Below are 17915 nucleotides of genomic sequence, written 5' to 3' on the forward strand. Positions count from 1 at the left end.
GGATAAATCGTTTAATATGTTACTTAATTTAAATTGCATCCAAATAATTAAAATGCGATCATTTTGGCCCAAAGACCACTCATTTGGTGCAATGACAATTTCTTTAACATGTTTCTTAATTTTTATTACATGCAACCATAGTTTAATGAAGATTGACATAATTTAGATTTAATGTGTATACTTTATTTTACTTGTTATAGGTTTCCATTGAATTATGGTAATAACTTAATTTTAACCCTTGTTTTCTACGTATTCAGTAAATGGCGCTTGGCCCATTATGGTTGTGAACCCTTCAAATAACTTAAATTATATTATATAATATTACATATTATATTATATTATATTATATTATATTATATTATATTATATTATATTATATTATATTATATTATATTATATTATATCAGAAGTTACTGTAATAACATTATAGCATTATGTCCATCTAGAGAAACTACACTTTCCAATGGTGAAATAATAATTAATTATACAAATCGGTTAATTTAGCTTCCGGTATTACTTCATACAAACACAGAAACATTCTCTGTAGGCTATCTTTCATAGCTTTCGATTGTTGCTGTCCAAGGCCCCTTATAGACCAAGTCATTTGTTTTTTAATTCATTACACGGCCTTAGATGGCAGTTATTTTAATTTTAAAACTCATTTATCTCATTAAATATCAGTCCTATCAAAATTTTTCGAGGAATAAAACGTATCGGAAATTATTTTTAAAGAAACTTTTGTTATGTAACATTTTTCACAAAAATCAATAATAAGCGAGTTATTTCGATTTATTTAATTCAGGCCTCCTTATAACCCCCCTTTTAAATAATGTATTTTGAATATCATATAGCCTAAAATCTAAGTTACAACGAACTTAATTTATATTCCAATTTTCAACGAAATCCGTTCAGCCATTATCGCGTGAAAAGGTAACAAACATACATACAGACAGACAGACAGACAGACAGACATACAAACAAAAATTTCAAAAAGCGATTTTCGGTTTCAGGGTGGTTAATTATATATGTTAGGACCAATTATTTTTGGAAAATCGAAAATTACCAGAAAAATTTCGGCTACAGATTTATTATTAGTATAGATTAGGTGGTTTACCTCAATTTTTACCAAAATGAATTATTATTCAACACAGCAAATCTGTATATATTATACAGATGTTCAAAAGTAAACTGACGTTGGTTCGAATCCCACTTGCACTGCGAATCTGGTTAGGTTTTTCCGAAATTTTCTCAAACTGTAAGTCTAATGACAGGTAATTATATAGCCAATCATGGGACTCATTTCGCAAAATACCAACATTTCCACGGATACCAGGCGACAACACAGTTAATACACTGTAGTTAACTAACCTATTAAAACTACTGGGTGTTCAGTTCAAAGTGTGTCATGGCTCGCTGTATGTCGTAATGTGGCTAGCCGATGAGCCTAGAGAATTCAATCTTCCTATACTTCCGCAGAGGCGTATTACCTATATGTCAGAGAAATTGCCTAGCAAGTACGGCGTTCATTGTGAAGAGTACTTACCGATGCGTACGGTAACGCCGGGTAGTGGCAGGAATGTGAACTGTTTGGAAACATGTACTGAGGTGAGTTTTTTCTTACTGTCGGGATATGGGGAGAGGGTATTTGTTGATAAATAATAAATTTCTAAATTATAGACATCAGCTCAAAGAATTTTGAGTGACCACAAGGGTCCTGAATACAATAAACATGTACAGGGACATCATTTTATTTTTACTAACAGTTTTAATATTAACCTGTCTATACCTTTAGAGAACCGGAAACACAGTTTGCTACTCCCTTCCACGACTGTAGTTCGATGATACTGGCGTAAAACACAAACAAATCACTCTACTAGGTATAGGAAGGAAGAAAAGTAGTTCATCCATTTACGTAAACTAGGAAATGTCGCAATTTTGAGTTTCATAATTTTCATTAGGTTTTTGTTTAATCAAAGTACAGTACAGTATTAAGAATAAGTGTTTTTACTCATGAACTGAGTTATCCATGTGGACGTATTCATTATGCAGTGTATTATATACTGCCTACAGCACATTAGCGTACAATATAGAGAAAGAAGTTAAATTGAAAAATAATCATAATATGGATATTTAAACACAAGTATGAAAATGGTGGCCGTTCATTTCGATACAGGCTTCAGTTCTTTTGTGCATATTATCGCACTATAGACTACTGCATCTAATTCCAATTGCCAGTTTCGTCCTTCGTACTAGTAACTCATGTTGGAATAATTCTGTACCTACTCTACATACTGTAAATTCAATCTTCACTTCTGCCGGACCCGAAAATATAAAATTACTCAGACATGCTATCTACTGTCCGTCCAAGTGGTTATGCCGCAGGATTGTAGAAAGGGGGGAAATCACGTGACAGTTAATTACTTAACGAGGCCCTTTTATTTAAGTTAAATTAAACAGCTGTATAATATTACGTGAAGGTCCAATTCCAAACAGAAATTAATGTTTTCAGAAAAGAGCTAAGACAGCCCAGCTATTACAGAGGGGCGAGCAGAAGCAGGTGGGAGAAATCGGGATGCGACGTAGGCAAACGGACGACAGTACCTGTGCGAAAATATGATTCAATATTGAAAGCTCTTTCGTCACTGGAAAACGCGAACATATTTCTGGAACGTACTATACTCATTCAGTACTGCTTACTATCTGCGGTCTTGGTTCTGTGTGGAGTTGGAACTTCATTAGTAGAAGGGGTGGGAGTGAAGTACATTCAAAAACTCAGGTACAATAAAAATTGAAGTAAAAATAAAATGATGTCCCTGTACAATAATGTGATGTGATACATTAAAGAAAAAAGACTTTGACGGTCAACATGGACACGGAGCATTTGATTTGTGTTGTGGAATGTTGCCGTACGCAATCGATAACAAATACCCTGCGACGACTTGCCCGCGCAAAACACAGTTCGAAAGAGGTTACGGTAGCACACAGACCGTACAGACCGCCATCTGTTGCTACGACGTTCAAGTTATACCGTACACGTTCTCAAGTTCAGATTGAACGCCTTGATTAATAGGCAACTTCTCTGACATAAAAGCTGAAACTCGCTTCAAATCGCTGACTCACAACAGTGACGTCATGACACACTTTGAAATGAACACCCAGTAGTCTACTCACAAAGTATTGCAACAAAATAGTCGGAAAGCCAAGCGGTGAGCAAGGCAGTGTTTTATTATCATTACTAAGGTTAGAAAGTTAATGCATTTGCATTACTTTTTAAAGATTGATAAGCAGATATGTTGCCTACTGAATTTAAGCACAGACCTATATATGCAATTCATCAATCAATAACATAATTATATAGATGACTGATTCGAATGTCTGAAACCGAGATAGCTCAAATAATTGTAGAATATCAATTTTTTAACCTGATAATCCAGGGTTCGACATCCTTTTCGAACATGTTGATTTGTTATTTATACGTTGCCAAAGTAACTTGAGTAAAGCACCCTTAATGACATAGCAATCTCCTCCAAAATACCCGACACCGGATAACTCAGTCATAACATATTAGGCTTCTTGTCCTAAGAGTTCAGGGTTCGTTATCCTGTTTAGGTGTGTTTATTTCTTGTTTACGTGTAGCATAATCAATTTCAGTTAAAGTAATTAAGGCGATAAGTGTATAGCCCGGATAGATCAGTGGTAGAGCATTAGGCTTTTAACCTAAGGGTCCAGGGTTCGATACCCTGTTCGGGCGTATTTACTTATTGTTTTACATTTTGCATGATCAATTTCAGTTAAATATATATTTAATAACGTGTAGCAATCTACACAATAAGTGTAGAGCCCGGATAGCTCAGTGGTAGAGCATTAGGCTTTTAACCTAAGGGTCCAGGGTTCGATACCCTGTTCGGGCGTATTTACTTATTGTTTTACATTTTGCATGATCAATTTCAGTTAAATATATATTTAATAACGTGTAGCAATCTACACAATAAGTGTAGAGCCCGGATAGCTCAGTGGTAGAGCATTAGGCTTTTAACCTAAGGGTCCAGGGTTCGATACCCTGTTCGGGCGTATTTACTTATTGTTTTACATTTTGCATGATCAATTTCAGTTAAATATATATTTAATAACGTGTAGCAATCTACACAATAAGTGTAGAGCCCGGATAGCTCAGTGGTAGAGCATTAGGCTTTTAATCTAAGGGTCCAGGGTTCGATACCCTGTTCGGGTGTATTTACTTATGGTTTTACATTTTGCTTGATCAATTTCAGTTAAATATATATTTAATAACGTGTAGCAATCTACACAATAAGTGTAGAGCCCGGATAGCTCAGTAGTAGAGCATTAGGCTTTTAACCTAAGGGTCCAGGGTTCGACACCCTGTTCAGGCGTATTTACTTATTGTTTTACATTTTGCATGATCAATTTCAGTTAAATATATATTTAATAAAGTGTACCAATCTACAGAATAGGCGTAGAGCCCGGATAGCTCAGTGGTAGAGCATTAGGCTTTTAACCTAAGGGTCCAGGGTTCGATACCCTGTTCGGGCGTGTTTAATTATTGTTTTATGTGTTGCATAATAAATTTCAGTTAAATATATATTTAATAACGTGTAGTAATCTACAGAATCTGTGTAGAGCCCGGATAGCTCAGTGGTAGAGCATTAGGCTTTTTAACCTAAGGGTCCAGGGTTCGATACCCTGTTCGGGCGTGTTTATTTCTTGTTTTACGTGTTGCATAATCAATTTCAGTTAAATATATATTTAATAACGTGTAGCAATCTACACAACAAGTGTATAGCCCGGATAGCTCAGTGGTAGAGCATTAGGCTTTTTAATCTCTACGTCCAGCTTTCGATACCTTGTCCGGTCGTGTTTAATTATTGTTTTATGTCTTGCATAATAAATTTCAGTTAAATATATATTTAATAACGTGTAGTAATCTACAGAATATGTGTAGAGCCCGGATAGCTCAGTGGTAGAGCATTAGGCTTTTAACCTAAGGGTCCAGGGTTCGATACCCTGTTCGGGCGTGTTTGTTTCTTGTTTTACGTGTTGCATAATCAATTTCAGTTAAATATATATTTAATAACGTGTAGCAATCTACACAATAAGTGTATAGCCCGGATAGCTCAGTGGTAGAGGATTAGGCTTTTTAACCTCTAAGTCCAGCTTTCGATACCTTGTCCGGGAGTGTTTAATTTTTGTTTTATGTGTCGCGTAATCAATTTCAGTTAAATATATATTTAATAACGTGTAGCAATCTACAAAATAAGTGTAGAGCCCGGATAGCTCAGTGGTAGAGCATTAGGCTTTTTAACCTAAGGGTCCAGGGTTCGATACCTTGTTCGGGCGTGTTTATTTCTTGTTTTACGTGTTGCATAATCAATTTCAGTTAAATATATATTTAATAACGTGTAGCAATCTACAGAATCAGTGTGGGGCTCGGGTAGCTCAGTGGTAGAGCATTAGGCTTTTAACCTCTAAGTCCAGCTTTCGATACCTTGTCCGGGCGTGTTTAATTTTTGTTTTATGTGTCGCGTAATCAATTTCAGTTAAATATATATTTAATAACGTGTAGCAATCTACAGAATAAGTGTAGAGCCCGGATAGCTCAGTGGTAGAGCATTAGGCTTTTAACCTAAGGGTCCAGGGTTCGATACCCTGTTCGGGCGTGTTTCCTTTTTGTTTTACGTGTTGCATAATCAATTTCAGTTAAATATATATTTGATAACCTGTAGCAATCTACAGAGTAAGTGTAGACCCGGATAGCTCAGTGGTAGAGCATTAGGCTTTTAACCTAAGGGTCCAGGGTTCGATACCCTGTTCGGGGGTATTTACTTATTATTTTGCATAATCAATTTCAGTTAAATATATATTTGATAACCTGTAGCAATCTACAGAGTAAGTGTAGAGCCTGGATAGCTCAGTGGTAAAGCATTAGGCTTTTAACCTAAGGGTCCAGGGTTCGATACCCTGTTCGGGTGTATTTATTTATTGTTTTACATGTTGCATAATCAATTTCAGTTAAATATATATTTAATAACGTGTAGCAATCTGCGCATTAAGCGTTGAGCCCTGATAGCTCAGTGGTAGAGCATTAGATTTTTAAACTAAGGGTCCAGGGTTTGATACCAGGTTCGGGTGTGTTTACTTGTTTTATGTGTTCCATAATCGATTTCCCGCTCTGAATTCGGGACTCTCGTTTGTCTGTACATAGATCACTGACTGGTCTAGAATCCATCACCACTGCCATCTACAAAACACAAGGAACACTTGACACGGTCGATACGGAGCCGAATAAACATGTAGGTGCCCAGTTTTTCGAAACGGAGATAATAATGAAAGGGGAGTTGGAGAAAGCGTAGGTGGAATGAAGAAGGAAAAATGCGAGGACCCCTAGAAAAACTCCCATGACTAGTGTACGTAATCATATTCCTTAGGTAGTGGTAAAATATGCATGCACTTATGCCCTTAAAATTTCGGATATATGCACTAAAATAGCAAACCAATATAATATGCACTACTAAATTGAAAAACTGGTATTATTTTAAGTATCCTACTTTCGTTTATCGTTCTGGGTCAAGCTACCGAAAAGCCAAGCCAATACAAGCTTACAAGATAATAAAAACTTAAGTAAATTTAAACAAATATCTTGGTAAACAAGAAAAATATTAAAACAAAAACTTAGGAGGAAGAAAATATAAAAACAGATTGAAAATATAACTTGTCGGACTTTATTAATATATTGCAGTATATCAGAGTTGCAAAGCGGACGGGTCTACGATATAGGACAGTGGTCGTCAGCACTCGCTGAAATGGGTAAAGAGTAAGCGGAGCCGTCCCGTGTGCCCCGTCGTGCAGCAGGAAGAGGTAGAGAGCATACCCGCTAGCAGCTACGAGTGCACCATAGTGCAATGTCTTCTCCGTGGGTAAGAGACGCTAGCCCCAGGGTGCTCTATGCTGATGACCGCTGATATAGGATATACAGAGTAAACAGTAAATACTAGGGCTGGATAAAAAGTAATGGCAACAGTTCGATGTTTCTGACATGGCTTTATTCACAGGGGTACAACATTTACGTACCTTCTATATAGTCGCCCCCTTATTTATTACCTTTTGCCAAATGTTTGGAAGGCGTCGTACACCATCAGAGCGTCCATCTGTGTTGATGTTCCGTATTGACCGCCCTATAGCACGGATAAGTACATCTCTGGAATTGTACCGGGTCCCTCGCAGTGGTTCTTTCACTTTGGTGAAAAGATCGTAATCGCATGGACTCATATCAGGTGAGTACGGTGGATGTTCCAGAATCTCCCATTGGCAGCGGCGCAAGAGGTCCTTGACAGCAGCAGCGGTGTGACTCCTTGCATTGTCATGAAGAATGATGGGGTTCTGTACCACCAAGTGTCGTCGTTTTCTCCTGAGGGCTGGAAGAAGGTGGTGCTGCAGGAACCTGCAGTAGTAGTCCGCGTTTGCCGTCTGCCTTGGAGGTACAGCGTGGTGCAGTATTACCCCATCAATGTCATACGCCACAGTGAACAGCACTTTGTGTAGGGCCCACTTTCTTCGGACGAGAAGAACCTGGATGCTTCCATTCATTTGATTGACGTTTCAAGTTTGGTTGGTTCGTATGAGCGAGCCCGAGTTTCGTCCATAGCGACGATTCATCCAAGAAAGTCGTCATCTTTCCTTTGGTACCGGTCCAACAAGGCCTGTGCGACTGCATAGCGGTGCCATTGTTAAACCTCGGAAATTTCATGGGGTATCCAACACCCTATAATTTTTCAGAATGTCTTGCAGAATGTGGAGTACAGTTTTGTGACATACTCCGACTTCCGCTGCTAACTCACGCGCAGTCCATCGGCGATCAGCATCCAACAGGGAAGCAAGGAGTTGAACTGTGTTGTCCTCCACGCGGGGTCGTCCTGTACGGAGGTTGTCCTGAACGGCATCCCTGTCTTCCCGGAACGCTTTAACCCATCGTGCCACTGTGCGATATGGCAACGCTGCATCGGCACATGCTTCACGCAGTCCCTGAAAACATTCTTATGCACTACGACCTCGTGTCACTTCAATTTTGCTCTAGTTGCTCTAGTTTTGTAAACGTGGTCTTAGGGCGCTCGCACTATCCCTATGAAAGTCAACGTTCTACACACTGCAGTAGATTGACAGAGTACTGTCGCCGCTGGTTGCACTAACTCATCTAACAGTCCTTGTTCATGTCCACACAGCTGGCAGCTCTCGAACGCACTATCGTCACGTGACAGCAGTGTTGCCATAACTTTTTATCCAACCTATGTAATTCCATTCATTTCGGGGGTTATTTTTTTTAGATATTTCAAACAAAAAAAGGTTCAGTAAAATTTTGCTTGTTTTTCTTTTCTTTTGGAGATAGAAATTGCTTTGTATGAGAAATTTCATAGCATGTTTTGGGAAAGGCATTGATTGAATTCCCAATATGCTCAGTCAGTTTAAGAGAGCAGAGTATTTTGATAATAAATGAATGGAAGAAGTTTAGGCCCTCCTTTAAATGTGCAGAAATTTGATCCAAACAAATGTAACATTGGTAAAATTCTTCTCCACAATGAAAAGTTACATTTGTTCAGATCAAATTTCTGCACATTAAGGACAAAACTGAAATTCTTTCATTCATATATTATCATAATATACTGCTCTCTTAAATTTACTGAGCATATTGGGAATTCAATCAATGGCTTTCCCAAAACACGCTGTGAAATGTTTCTTATAAAACAATTTTTAACTCTAAAAGGAAGTACAGACGTGCAAAAAATTATTAAACTTGTTAGTTTGAAATGTTAAAAGAATAACTCCCTAAATTAATTACATTACTTACGGTTTATTCTGTATCTACAGGGTGATTCGCGAGGATTTACCGTCACTAACGGAGCTTATTTCCGAAGACATTCTCAGCAAAAAATGTCATATAAACATGTGTCCTAATCTCAATATTTTCAGAGTTACATTAATTTGAAACTGTTCGTAAAATATCATTATTCTTGAGTTTTAAGGATAAAAGAATATTACAGATCAGAATGAACTATTCAGGAGTATAATTTCTTTAATTAGCTAGTATTCTGAAGCTAAAAATTTGTTGTGAATTCCATAGTTGCTTCGTACAGAATTTTTTTTTTTTTCGATTTTCAATTACAAAATTACATTTTTATTACGCATTTATCACAACAATTGTTACAAATCACGTCACTCTTGTAAATTCTTCAAGACTGTATATTAAGATGCATTAATTAAATTGTAAAGATTAAATTGCTAAAGTCGTATGATTTGTAACAATTTTTGTGATAAGTGCGTAAGAATAATGTAATTTTCATTTAAAAATTTAAAAACAAAATCTGTACAAAGCAATTAACAACACATTTTTAGCTTCAGAACACTAAAGAAATGACACTTCTGAATAGTTCGTTCTCTATTTGTAATATTCTTTTACCCTTAAAACTAAAGAAAAAAGGTATTTTACTAACAACTTTAAATTAATGTAACTGTAAAAATATTGATATTAGGACACATATTTATATAACATTTTTTTTACACAGAATGTCTTCGGAAAAAGCTCCGTAGGTGGCGGTAAATCCTCGTGCATCACTCTGTATAATCTTTGATTTTACTGTATCATATCTTCTTTCCAAGGAGATTAATTCCACGGTATCCATAAAGCGAACATTTCATGGAAACAAGAAACAATAATAGTCCTTGGGAATGGCGCCATCGCGACCCCTGAATGTTTGACTATGGCACCATGCAAGGAAACATAGACGAGCTTCTAAAATCGTTGTGGAAGATATGGCGAATAAAAAAAATACATATATTTTAGCTGCCCGAGAACGAACCACGCCCTTCAAGTCCGTCCTACCGACAGAGTTGTCTCGAGCGAACTGCGAATATCGAATATAGGTCACGAGATCGGAGTCAGTTTGGAGTCAGCACCTGGGAGGGCAGTCTGTTTCTATTGTACCTGACATCTGTGATGTGGAAACTAATGTTATTATTTCTGACAAACGTAATGACTCCAGTTAATTAGTAAGGTCAGTGTGTACTGAACAGAAAAACAAATGAAATACTGCGGTAGAATAACCACGGTTCAACGAAAACCTGTTTCTGGATCTTGCTTAGAGGGGGAAGAGGCCAACAACCTCGGTAACCATCATCTTACACTTCCTACAGAGGGTACAGTCCGCTTCGACATCTTGTCCACTTGGTACTGAATGCTACAATATAGGCTATATTAGTTGGTTCCAGTGGCTAGCACTGCACCATTGAAGTGATCGACTCTTCTCGAGTGGTCTTGACTTAATTCGCAACAATTTTCTATTCCTGCGCTTTGCAGAGGTAGCAACATCTGAATGAGATATACAGAAATCAATTAAAACTTTCAATGATAGCCTATACCTAAGAATTTTGAAATGAATATAGGGTAAATTAGGTTCTGTTGGACAGTTGGGCATGTTGGGCACTTTGTACTTTAACGTATTACCTCGCCACTTGTGGGCACCACATTCTGCTAGAAGTCAATTCATTCATCCATTGATTGATTGATTGATTCATTCATTTATTTTATTCCTTAGATCTTACATAAGCAATGAAGCTTTAAGATGTGGAACAAGTCAAAATTTTACAATATTACAATTACAATTTTTACAAATTTTTATAGTTTTACAATTTAGTAATTTTCTACAATTTTTACAATTTTGTGCAATTTTTTACAATATTTTGGCGAGATGTAGTGAGATGTGGCTACTTCCGTCATTGACTTCTAGCAGAATGTGGTGCCCACACGTTAAAGTACAAAGTGTCCAACATGCCCAATTGTCCAACAGACCCTAATTTACCCTATCTATAGATATATAGATATAGGTTAAAATGTCCAGTCCAAAACGTCCAAAGGGAAAGACGTCCACATGCAAAAATATCCCGTGCAAAGTGTCCAAAGAAAAATGTCCTTGGGAAAATATGTCCAATCAGGAAAATGTCCACTGCTGAATGTCCATGAACAAAAATGTCCTATTTCTTTGTTTAGTGTATTGTGCTGTATTATAGCCGTTACAAAACAAATTAAAATTATTAAATTTTGTGTTAAAAACTTTAATTAATATACTGCCCCAAATCTTTCGTTCGAAAAAAATAATAAAAGATTGATACATGTGCCATTACTCGAGAAGTAGAGATGGCAATAAATTGTATTGGCGGTGTGTGGAAAGAAAAACCTGTAATGCAAGATGTATAAGCAATTCAGATCTGGATAACATAACTTTGTTAAAATATCGACGAAGACAACATCTGCATGAGGCAGGTCCTGCTGTAGTTGAAATCCTACGAGTCAGTGCGACACTAAGGAAAAGGGCTGCAGGAAAGTCACACGAAGTATCCACTCACAATTTGAAACACATATTTATATTGCATGGGCACTAAAGAACCAATAACGCAGTCGAAGTGTTCCATAGGTAGTAAAGTAACTATAGTCACTACGTCAGTATCTGGAGGTTTCTGCAGCAGATAAGAGAAAAACAATATGAGAACAAAATTACTCAAACCCAAGCAGGCCACGTAAACATTAGACCTCCTACAAACAGGACAGAAATATTACCAACCAAAGGAGAACAGAAAACGTAGAAAGGAGGTACAATGAGTATAAAAACAACAAGGACGTTAAATATCATTTGTGCGAGATCGTGCGTATTTGCTTAGTTTCCGCACAAAACCAATCCGCGGAAAGTCTAAAATTCCACATTCAGTATTCCCAACCTAACACATAACAATTTCCCTCTTCTTACCGCTTAAGTGACATATTGATTTTACTGCTTTAGGCTTTTAACATATTATTTTTAGAGACGTTCAATATAGTAATAATTATAAATTGGAAACTTACCACTGCAATTTCACCTAAATTGCAATGTTAATTATTGTTTTTAAATATTTGCAAAAATTAAGTAAACTCTACAACTCCACTAAAGTTACTGCATTCGTGATGCAAGTAACATTAAGGAAGCCGTGAAAAAATCAACAAGATTCCAGATGCCGATGTTATTACTGCAATATGTTATATAAATAATATTGTTAAAATATTAAAATGAAAAATAAATCATTACATAACCTTACCGTTTGTTTTAAGTTCGAATTTATAGACGGGGGGGGGGGAAAGACAGACGTATATCACGGCCTGCTGGAGTATAGTAAACACAGAAAACATTTTAAAGCAACAATGTTGAAGATAGATATTTTTGTTTTGCAAATTTGCCGCCATTGAACAGAAACCAAGATGGAGATTTCATTGCAACTAATTAGAACTTCGTCTTTCAGGTATGTAATAAACGATCTTCGCACAAAATAATGTACGATACACGAGCGGTATGTTTGTTTTCATGTTCTCGGAAATTAAAAAAGCTCAACTACGTTTCGCTTTTTCAAACTTTTCCTCGAATATGAAAACTTCAACATACCGCTCTTGTAACGCATGTTACTATTGCGTGCTATGTCAATGAGCTTAAAAATTCGTATAAAATACAGCAGGAGGCACAGGACGAAGAGGTTGAGTAATTATGAAAAACGTATTGAACCTTTTTTTACACTGGACATTTATGTAATAAAATTAGATAACATAGAAGAAGTTGGGCATTCTTTCCAGTGGGCATTTAATTTAGTGGACATTAATATAGTGTGGACATTTTCATGTGTGGACATTTCTGCATATGGGCATTTTGCATTGGACAATTTAACCTTCAACCCTATAGATAAAACAAAATTCATAGCATTTTAAAGTGAATATGACATTAGCAGAAAAACAGCAATTAATAATAGCTTTTAGAACAAGTAAATAGGCCTACCTTTAAATATCTGGGCTGTACTTTACCTTATGAATTTGAAAATGATGTAATAAAAATAAGATCAAAATTTCTAAAAGTAACAGGGTTTATAAATAATAAGTTATTTTAAATCTACAATGGTTAATAAAAATAGAATATGACTCTACAATGTATATTATTTTATTTGGAAGTGAAGCATGGACTCTGAAACAGCTTGTAGTACACCCCAAGTATTAGAAGCTGTTGACTTCTCTACTGCCTTATTTAGAATTCGCAAGTTCACCTTCTTTATTTTTTTTGCGACAATCATGGTCTTCGTCTTGTTTGCAGTAATGTATCTTCATTCCATCTCAAACTAATTTATTAACAAGGCGAACTGGTAATGAAACAAAACAAAGATGCACTGACTTCTGTAGGCCTACCTGTTCGTTCCTTATCTTCATTTCCTCATGCTCATGACCTCGTAACTCCTATTCTCTGAGACGGTTCCTCGTATAGGATAAGGAGGTTTTGATTAGATTAGTATTTCGTGTTAATATTCTTATATGGATAGGATGCGCGGACGTGTAAGTAAGTTTCAGAATGTGAGGCGGAAGTAACAGGTGGACAGGAAGGCCGAAGCGACGCTACGCTGACAGGAAACATGTGTCCAGGCGTGGAGTTGACTGATGAGGGAATGTATGGACTTTGCCTGCGGGTGGTCAGTAAGATGACACCAAGCCAGGTTCCAAAAGAGATGATCTGGTATATGTCAGAGAATTGTCAGGACGCCGGAAGTAAGGGGATGTTCTAGTTAACGAACAATTTTTGAAGAACGCGTCTTAAGTGACGTAAGTGTAATCGTGGCCAATCAGGATTCTTAATAGAGACACGTGATTAATAGATAGGAGGGCGAAATTGTATGTTTGGTGGTTGAAAGTAGAGGATAGATTTGGCAGATAGACAGAAGGCATATAGTACGCGTACGGAGAGGTTGCACTCCACATATTCTCGGCGTACCTAACTCTGAAGGATAACAATTTACGGACTTAGAATTTTTCAGTGGGTTTAGTAAGAAGTCGTGTGTTGTATCATTATTATAAGCCTGAATTCTTTTCTCATCATTATTATTACATTCGGAATAAATTGTCATCAAGTTATCAACTCCCCGTTATATTACTGGTGTTTTATAGTACAAAATATATAATTACGTGAGCTCAGAAATTAGTCTACCAACTTGCGGGAAGTGAGAGCGAGATATTATACACTTGGACGCGCATTTCTGCTAATCTGAAACGAACACTTAATAATAATAATAATAATAAACGTTTTCATAGTTCTTACCAACAACTTCTGGTGTGCGCCTACATCATTTCAACCTACGAGCACGTCTCCCAAACCCCATGTCCCGACCGTTTTTGCAGCTGACCTGGGAATCTCATACCTCTACCGGAGTAATCTCGAGGAGGCTGGCGCCCAAATTAATCAGTGTACATAGTTAATTATTGACATCGACGTGCCTCCTTGAGATACTTTCCACATACGACGGAGCTGGCAGCCGAGGGCAAGGAAAGGCGTCGTGGGCAACAACAACGACGACGACCGACGACCGTCGCAGATTCTGGAACCACAACGACGACGAAGGCCGACCCGCTTCATCTCTGAGTTGGTAGAATGATGATAGGGAGAGGAATCCCCACGTAGAAACGTTATACATTATTTTGAAACGCCAACCTTTTTCCAGTCAATTAGGATTTGAAGTTAATTAATTGAAAAACCAGAATAAATCCAATATTAATTTTGTGCGTTCAATACCACAGATTTATCACCAGACTTACTTTAAAATCATCAGAATTTCGACATTACGCTAAATTACATTTTTGACACCAAATCTAGGTTTTTTTTTATATTTAGCTTAGCTGCAAAAAAAATCCATCTCAATTAGCGGGGAATCTAACGTATTTCCTTCGCTTAACAGGCGAGAAGCATCGTTGATTTAATCCAATTTTAGATAAATTTATTTAATATTGTATTAATATAAATCTCAAACTGTTTATGTTAAGCACGTAATAATATGTTGTAATGCAGAGACGAGTTGAAACATGTTTCATCATGCAAGAACAGCAGATCATATTGCTTATCATCCTTCCCTCTCAAATCTTACCCTTTCTTGCTGAGGTGACTTGACTCATGTGAGCCATATATCATGGAAACATAGCAAAACCAAAACACATTACATCATCCAGTGCATTTTCTTCATCAAGAAAGTTGGGCAGTTGTAAAGATTACATATTGCCAATAGATGTGAAACGTAAAGTAGGGACCGTGGCAGCATACAAGAAGCGATCATGTGACGACTCACCGAGAACTTCACATACATCTGATAGCAGAAATATTGCCCTGATGATCCTGAGGAAATCTCTTTTTAAATCAGTTTCAATTATTCAGAGTTAAAACATATGATAATTATAACAGTATCTATAAATGGAATTTTGAATTATTTCGTTTTGAAGTAGCTATTTTATGAAAATTTAGCTTTTTTTCCTCTCGAAAATAGCTTATATTTAAGTTCCGTCTAGCGGGATTCAATGATAGCCTAGCCAGTTGGCAACATTGATGAAGGATTGGTGATGGTGTGATTGTGTGAATCACTTGAGCGTGAAAAGTAATTAGACAAGTGTACAGAACGGCCGGCTCACAACACATGTGTCGTCTTCAGTGAACCGATGTTGCTGTCAAAAGACACTGTCGTCACGGTTGGGATGGTGTCAGAGAGTTTTCACAGCAGAGAAGCAAACAGTTGTCATGTTACAAGTGTTACATACGTTGTGATAGAAGTCTGGCAAGAGTGAGGAAAAAGTTGTGTTTCTATAATACTGTACGAGTATGATTCTAAGAAATTTCGCTAGGATCATATTCCCAAATCCACTACGCTTAAAACATTTCATAATTTTCTGCTCAAGGCCAGGTCTTTCACTGCAAACCTAGCATTCTCCAATCTTTTATATTTTTGTCTTCCTCTTAGTCTCCTCATATGATCCATATATCTCAATGTCGTCTATCATCTGATATGTTCTTCTGCCCCAAACTCTTCTCCCGTTCATCATTCCTTCCAATGCATGCTTCAGCAGACAGTTTCTTCTCAGCCAGTGACCCACCAATTCATTTTTCTCTTCCTGATCAATGCATAAAACATTATTACCAATAAATACAACTGGCATTAAAAAATATGAAATACCATCATCATCATCATCATCATCATCATCATCATCATAAAAGTCTCGCGAAAAACACTTGTTACACGTACGTCATGTCACGGCAGAAGGCCAACAAAGAGTGAGTAAAAACTATTTTGCAAATGATTCTAAGGCATTTTGCTGAGATCGTTATTTCTGGAAGTAGCTGTGCCTTTATATCATAACACTAAGCTAACACAAGCTACAAAAATCAGCTAGTATAATTCAGTGAATAAACTGAACACTTGTCACATAACAACTTCAATCAGAGGTATCATATCAAATTTTCCCATTTTAAAACTGAAACTCTGCTGGATTTAAGACAACTGGCCATGTTCTCCCACAATCCATTATTTAGTCTACCGTTTCAAAGTTCTTCTTTGTCTTTCTATGAGTTGATTGTTTAGTCCGACGACAGGTTTGAACCTCACAAGTGACAAAAATAAGGCATCACTGAAGAGGAAACTAAGCCAGGGGATAATGGAGTATGGTGGCCAGTTCCTTTCCTCCTCCATTACATACATCGCTGACTATATAATCAGATTTTAGATGTATACAAACAAATTGTTCTTCCTCTGATACATATCATCAAGTGAGATGTATTGCCTGATAATAGATGTACACATCAGCCAGAACCTCAATTAGAATTATTTCTATGAGTCTGTCTCATAGTTAAATGTTCTAATGTCTGTTTTCCCAAATTGCAGGGACGCTTAGGCCTGTGGAATCTTGCCTCCCTCAAATTGACGCTTATGATCCACAGGCGATAAGCTAGAATAAAATTTGTTTCGGTAATCTTGAATTTTCAATTATTATGTTAACATATTCAGTTCTTTGTTCTGTAATTTTTAAGATGTTGTAACATGGGAATAACATTCGAAATTGTTTAATATCTTTTCTATCCCAACTTTTGAATTTGTTTAGTAATTTACATCTACACTTCCTTCCGATCTGCAGTTTTCCATGTAAAGAGTATAGCTACAGCTTGAAGGATTTTTAAATGTTGCTGTTTAAAAACATGAGCTGAAGCCAAGAAGTCAAAAGGAGGATAGCAATGGCCGAAAAAGCATTTGATAGAAAAAGGAACATCTTCTGCGGACCTCTGGAAAAATAACTAAAGAAGAGACTAGTGAAGTGCTTTGTTTAGAGTAACATTGTATGTGGCAGAAACATGGACATTACGACGAAATGAAGAGAAACGAATAGAAGCATTTGAAATGTGGATATGGAGAAGAATGGAACGTGTGAAGTAGACAGAATAAGAAATGAAGCTGTGTTGGAAAGAGTGGGTGAAGAAAGAATGATGTTGAAACTGATCGGGAAGAGAAAAAAGGAATTGGTTGGTCACTGGCTGAGAAGAAACTGCCTACTGAAGGATGCACTGGAAGAAATGGTGAACAGGAGAAGATCTCAGATGACAGACGGCATTAAGATACGTGGATCGTCTGCGGAGACTGAAGGCAGAAAATAGGAAAGATTGGAGAATGCTGAGTTTTCAGTGAAAGACCTGCCCATGAGCAGAACACTTAGGCTACGTATGTATGTAGTCATATACGTCCCCAGCGACAACTTCTCTAGAGGAGGATGTCGTCTTTGAGGAAGAGGGAGAAGAGAAGATGTTCTAAGTCTGAATAATGGTACGTATCTTATATTTGTATTTTAACGCAAATGCTCTCACAGAAATAAAATTAATAGAATGTATATTTTGGTGATTTTCTAGTGATTTTGTACTACAGTATTATTTGGTGACATTTGACTAGACGAGATGGCAACTCTGAGTATGCCGCCAGCCGTTACATTAGAGTTCAATTAAGTAGGAAGATATCTCTATTATGTTCGTCTACACGTGTTTGAACTGTCTTCT

General features: G+C 37.0%; 10 non-coding genes across 10 annotated transcripts; all 10 read left to right on the forward strand.

The window, feature by feature from the left end:
• The first annotated feature begins 3679 nt into the window (after positions 1 to 3679).
• Positions 3680 to 3751, forward strand: TRNAK-UUU (transfer RNA lysine (anticodon UUU)). Its single transcript has one exon. It is a non-coding gene; the product is annotated as a tRNA-Lys (tRNA).
• An 88-nt stretch (positions 3752 to 3839) lies between these two features.
• On the forward strand, positions 3840 to 3911 carry TRNAK-UUU (transfer RNA lysine (anticodon UUU)). The gene has a single exon. It is a non-coding gene; the product is annotated as a tRNA-Lys (tRNA).
• Positions 3912 to 3999: 88 nt separating this feature from the next.
• Positions 4000 to 4071, forward strand: TRNAK-UUU (transfer RNA lysine (anticodon UUU)). Its single transcript has one exon. It is a non-coding gene; the product is annotated as a tRNA-Lys (tRNA).
• An 88-nt stretch (positions 4072 to 4159) lies between these two features.
• TRNAK-UUU (transfer RNA lysine (anticodon UUU)) lies at positions 4160 to 4231 on the forward strand. Its single transcript has one exon. It is a non-coding gene; the product is annotated as a tRNA-Lys (tRNA).
• Positions 4232 to 4319: 88 nt separating this feature from the next.
• TRNAK-UUU (transfer RNA lysine (anticodon UUU)) lies at positions 4320 to 4391 on the forward strand. The gene has a single exon. It is a non-coding gene; the product is annotated as a tRNA-Lys (tRNA).
• Positions 4392 to 4479: 88 nt separating this feature from the next.
• Positions 4480 to 4551, forward strand: TRNAK-UUU (transfer RNA lysine (anticodon UUU)). Its single transcript has one exon. It is a non-coding gene; the product is annotated as a tRNA-Lys (tRNA).
• A 410-nt stretch (positions 4552 to 4961) lies between these two features.
• TRNAK-UUU (transfer RNA lysine (anticodon UUU)) lies at positions 4962 to 5033 on the forward strand. Its single transcript has one exon. It is a non-coding gene; the product is annotated as a tRNA-Lys (tRNA).
• A 570-nt stretch (positions 5034 to 5603) lies between these two features.
• On the forward strand, positions 5604 to 5675 carry TRNAK-UUU (transfer RNA lysine (anticodon UUU)). Its single transcript has one exon. It is a non-coding gene; the product is annotated as a tRNA-Lys (tRNA).
• Positions 5676 to 5762: 87 nt separating this feature from the next.
• On the forward strand, positions 5763 to 5834 carry TRNAK-UUU (transfer RNA lysine (anticodon UUU)). Its single transcript has one exon. It is a non-coding gene; the product is annotated as a tRNA-Lys (tRNA).
• An 81-nt stretch (positions 5835 to 5915) lies between these two features.
• On the forward strand, positions 5916 to 5987 carry TRNAK-UUU (transfer RNA lysine (anticodon UUU)). The gene has a single exon. It is a non-coding gene; the product is annotated as a tRNA-Lys (tRNA).
• The last annotated feature ends 11928 nt before the right edge of the window (positions 5988 to 17915 follow it).

This window comes from Periplaneta americana, chromosome 14 (assembly GCF_040183065.1).
Source record: "Periplaneta americana isolate PAMFEO1 chromosome 14, P.americana_PAMFEO1_priV1, whole genome shotgun sequence".
Lineage (NCBI taxonomy): Eukaryota > Metazoa > Arthropoda > Insecta > Blattodea > Blattidae > Periplaneta > Periplaneta americana.